Source organism: Oryza sativa, chromosome 10, assembly GCF_034140825.1.
Source record: "Oryza sativa Japonica Group chromosome 10, ASM3414082v1".
NCBI classification, from domain to species: Eukaryota; Viridiplantae; Streptophyta; class Magnoliopsida; order Poales; family Poaceae; genus Oryza; species Oryza sativa.
In genome coordinates, this window is record NC_089044.1 from 952,628 (window position 1) to 957,940 (window position 5,313).

A 5,313-nucleotide genomic window follows, 5' to 3' on the forward strand; every position below is an offset into this window, starting at 1 on the left:
GATCAATTTTAAAACTAAAGCACTAGTTTTACCGTTTTCTTTTCTTCGCTTCGCTCCATCAAATTTTAATCCATCGATAATCATCCATGCGCACACATGACGTGGACCTAACTTAAAATATATCTTAATAGCAATGGTTAGTCCACACTTAGCGCTTGTCATTAATTACCAAAATTAACAACGGGGGCCTAGATGCTTCAGAGGCCTCGCTCGTTAAGGCGACTTATATAGGCACCAAAAATCGCAGTGATATCCCTGACATGTCAACGTCGCGGGCCATGGTGGGTACGCCTGATTGGCGCCGAAAGTTGTATGTGGGCACTGGTGGGTCAGCCATTCCGCAGTCGTATCGCACGCGAATAAAGGAGGCTGCATCGGTGCGGCAGAAATATGTCATGCATGTGCCGAAAGATATCGTGCTTTCGTAAAAATTAACAGCGAAGTTCAGGGATGAGAAACCCGAATAACAACAACGTATTCATTACACAAGCATACAGTACTAGCATGTAAAGTAAATAAACAAAGATAAGTCTGCTCTACTGGCCCTGCCCCGCGCCGCGACCACGCTTGGTCCTCCGAGCCTGTGCTCGCACGTGGTCCTGGGAGTACGTGAAACGATTCGGTGGCACAGCACGGGTAGCATGAGTGTCTGGCGCTGGAGTGGATGGCGACTGGTCCTGCGTCTGCACCGGCGGTGCGCCTCCCAGCTGTGAGGGGCCGATGACGTCCTCTGTCGAGACTGAAGCGAAGTCGAAGTCGCTCATGGAGAAGAGCAAGGTGGAAGCCACCCCGTAGTCCGACGAGGTCCTAGCATTGTCCAGTGGTGGACCCTGACTCGACGTGCCGACTGCCTGTGACGAAGTCCCGGTGTACTGCCAGAACTGCGCTGAGTGCGAGGTCGACGCAGCTGCCTGAGACGCTGACCCTGCAGCCTAGGAGAAGTGGGCGACCTGCGTCGGAGCAAACTGGGCGAAACCTAGACATCGACAACGGGACCCTTGTAAACTAAGACATAAAATGCATGTAAATTGATTGTCGAAGTACTATTGTTTTTTTAAATAGCTGTGAGGGGCACAACAGATGGCCTACCCGTGGAAGGCGGGGTGCTGAACGGTGCATGAAATCCTGAAGCAATTGGATCAATCGGCTCACATAGATGTGCGAGGCATGTACAAAAAATCCTTAAATATACTTACCTCCGTGCGGAGGGGGAGTCGGCTTAGGAACGTGCGCAACTAGATGAGGACTAGTTAGTCAGGGTGGCCGCTGTGGTGCTACGTCTGCCTAAGCAACGTCGTCTGCACGACAGGTGAGCAGTCGAAAACATACAGACATTACATCACGAAACCTACAGACATTACATGCCGAAGTCTGACATTACATCAAGATACCTAAAGACAGTAGGTGCCAAAGTCTGACATTACATCACGAGACCTAAAGACATTACATGCGGAAGTCTGACATTACACGATGAAACATAAACACATCGATAAGTTTGAACCAAATTACAAGCAAAGCCACATGCCAACATAGAACACAAGAACTACACCACGTAGCCAGACGTGGCACGACGACGTCTAGGACGGGATCGAGTTGAGGTAGTGCCTTCACCCGTAGGGCGAGCTCCATCTGCTACTGATCCTGATAGTCCTGCCTCCGCTGCACTTGGTTTTTCCTTGTCTTTAGGACAATGCTTGTAGGTGTGCCCACGTTCATCGCATTTGCTACAGCGCTTCACCCTGCCCGCCTCCGACTCGTCTATATCGTTGTGGATGTGACGAGTCTTCCTCCTTCCAGCCTTGCCTTGGAGCTTCGATGGGTCAGGAATATTGATTACTTCATCATTAGTCTCTGTGAACTCCCCAGCTATGCCGAACCCATAAATCTCGCCACTCCATGTATGATATATTGTTTGCTTACTGAAGTACTGTGACACATATACTGCATCTGGTATGCCACACTCCGATGCGGCAGCAATGACATGGGTGCATGGCCCGTGGAGCAGCTTAGGCTTTGCACATGAGCAATGACATGTGCCGTCGGCTTTGAGAACACATCCCTGCTTCACTCTCTTGCGGTAGATACCCCTGCGTGCCTTATCTTGACATAGTATCTTAAACCTATGCTGTTGGGTACCTTGCACTAGAGCTCGATGTTTCATGGCCTTTTTACATCACTCCTCTAGCTTTTTCTGCATGAAAGTTCCGAATAAAATGTCGTTGTTCGGCATAGAGGGAAGAACTGTCTGGAACCGGTCCCTAAAATACCTACATGTCCCATGTAAAATGAACTCTACTATGCCAACTAGTGGGAGTCCACGGACACCGCGCATCACCCAGTTGTAAACTTCTGCAAAATTTGTTGTCATTATCCCATATCTAGAACCACCTGTGTCATAAGCCTTGGCCCATTTCTCTTTTGGTTCATGCAAAATCCACTGAGAAAATTTCCGGATCTCTACTCCAGTTCTTCTAACCAATGTTGGACTATCTGTTGGGAGAGGTCCAAGAGCTTGAGGATGGTCAATAACGGCGGTCGATGGTCCCGCTGCATGCAGATAACTGCATTTGGCTGTCAACTCATCTAATCTCTTCCAAAGCTCATTGAATTTTTTTCTCCTGGTTCTGATTGCATAGCCTCTTGAACATGTTCATGAGCTCCTTGTTCTTGAATTGCTTGAAGAAATTAGCTCACATATGATGCATGCACCACCTACTCTGTACATCTTCCCATTCACCAGGGTATCCTCGATCCATACTCCCAAACTGCAACTCTTCTATCGCTCGCAGCATGCCGGCGTGCCTGTCATGTATCAGGCACACATTGGGCCTCATACCAACAACTTCTGTTTTAACCAGTTTCAGGAACCAGTACCAGCTGTCGGTATTCTCACTCTCAACAAAAGCAAATGCCAAGGGCAATACCTGATTGTTCCCATCTACCCCTATTGCTGTTAGTATATGGCCCCGATACTTTCCAGTCAAGAATGTCCCATCAATGTAGAGAACAGGACAACAGTGCACGAATGCCATCTTGCATGCATGTAGAGCTAAGAACACCCTTTGCAGCACACTCTTGCCAGGATGTTCAATTGAGGGGAATTTCTTCACTGCGTAAGAGCTCCCAGGGTATCTTTGTTTGATAACACCAAGCAGGCGTGGCAAATTGTCATACGAGGCTTCGTAAGTTCCAAATCTCATCTCTATTATTTTCTGTTTGGCTCTCCACGCCTTGGCATAGCTAATAGTATACTTGTATGTCTCTTCGATATGTCGGATTATTGACTTTGGTTCATATGTCAGATTATTGATGACATGCGCATACATCTCAGATGCAACAAATGCACATGTAATGTTCCTGTGGTATTTCTGAAATGCTCATGCTTGGTAATGACTGACACTGTCCAGTAATCCTTCCATTTTCCCTTATAAGCGTGCACTCTCCAGGGACACCCATCTTTTTCCTTAACACACCGAACTTCATATTGCGACCGATTGGACTTGGCAACCCAAAACTCTCTATGAAGTGACACTACAAAATGCTTTACCGCCTCCTTCATTTCTTCTGCTCTAGTATAAATCGCTCCCTGAATAACCTCATTTTCTTTGTATTCCCATCTCACACTATCCTCTTCAGAGACGACCAGACCAGAAAAATCCTCACTAGCCCATTCGGCTGGATTAATATCCGTCTCATCATCTGACGAACCACCTTCCTCTACACGCTCGTTGTCAAAATCCTCTCTCTCCATTTCATCCACAATGGTACCGACAGTCTCCCCCTCGTTGGCTACTCAACCAGGTTGAATGCCTACTGGAGCTACTACGCCACCTTCCTCTGGTGCGTTGACCTCTTCCACAAAAGTCTCATTTACTTCAGCACTTGGTCCCTCGCCATCATCCATGTTCATCTGCACACCTAGATCCTTCGGGTGAACAAACGGAACCATAGCTAGAGGCCACCCGCGTTGCAATGCATTCTCCACATACCATCTCCACATACGAGAGTTTTGAACTGGCATTAGTTCCCAATAAAAACCCTCAGTTGCCCGACTTACTATAACATTGATTGTTATGTCACTTGTCTGTGGATCAACTCTCAAGCCCCTCATCAACCATCCTTTTATAGAAGGTACACTCCTCTCAGCCGGTCTATCAATTCCCCTTGGTGTTACAATAAATTTTGACAGATCTACCCCAGTTGGCCCGTAACGGACGTTTCCTAGGCCATGGTAAACTTGAAATGTATGTTTGTTGGACATATTTGTCAACGAAATAACTAGATCATATTATTCTTTCATGTAATAAACGCCTACAATGTAATATATTGTTGTGTATGCTAATGTAATGGTAAAGTATTGATTTCAAACTAGCAGATCTACATAGTTACCGATATCTAACAGTATGCAGTTCTAGATTAGTACAAGTAAAACCCTAAAAATATAATGTATTTATTCAAACAAAGTTTTAAAAAATACACATTAGTTAACTCAATAGTCACATATAGGATCTATGAATATTACCTAAAATCGGCGTCTGAATCCGGCAGGGCTTCGCCTCTTCTTCTCTTCTCCCCCCTTCTTGTTTTTTTACTAGAGGTGTGAGGGGAGGAATGAGGGCTAGGGGCAGGGCGGCAGGCCTTTTATAAGCAGCGAGGCCTGCTGCCCGGCCAGAGGGCGGCAAGGGGCCGCCTGCAAAATGGCCTGTCCGGGCTGGCTTTTTTGCATCGGGCGCAAGGGTTTTCGTGCAAAAAACCCTCCGCCACCCGTCTGCCGTCACCGCCCGTCCCTCCCCCGTTTGCCACGTCAGCTTGCCGCCCGAGTGGAGGGCGGCAGGGTCTATTTTTTTTTAATTTTTTTCGCCGATAGATTATTTCTGTAAATATTAAAAAAATTAAAAATGTAAAAAATTCGAAACGGGACGGCCTAATGTATCGGGCTATGGGCCTAATAGCATCACATTGTTAGGGACAGATTAATTTAAATTAAATTGAACGCAGTAAATAAATAAAAAATAGTAATTCAAGGTTTACGTCATTTTTCACCATCCTAATATATTAGTCCATACTATAGGACACCCCCATCCTAAGATAATACTATGATACTATGAATCTGTATCCTTATTTTTGAGACGGAGGGTTAGGTGGTTGTACACTTTTACTCAAACGTACCAAAGCCGTGTTCGAAGTTCCAAAAGAAACAGTCCAAAGTACAATGGTCTGAGAGAAAATGGAAAATGACCTTTTAGGATTTTGTATGACATGAAGGGGAAAGAAAATTGAGAGAAGATTGATGTTTGTTAACAAGACATTCTA

General features: G+C 46.0%; 1 pseudogene; it reads right to left on the reverse strand.

Moving 5' to 3' along the window:
* Positions 1-536: 536 nt before the first annotated feature.
* Positions 537-4,261, reverse strand: LOC136353690 (uncharacterized; annotated as a pseudogene).
* Between the last annotated feature and the right edge of the window lie 1,052 nt (positions 4,262-5,313).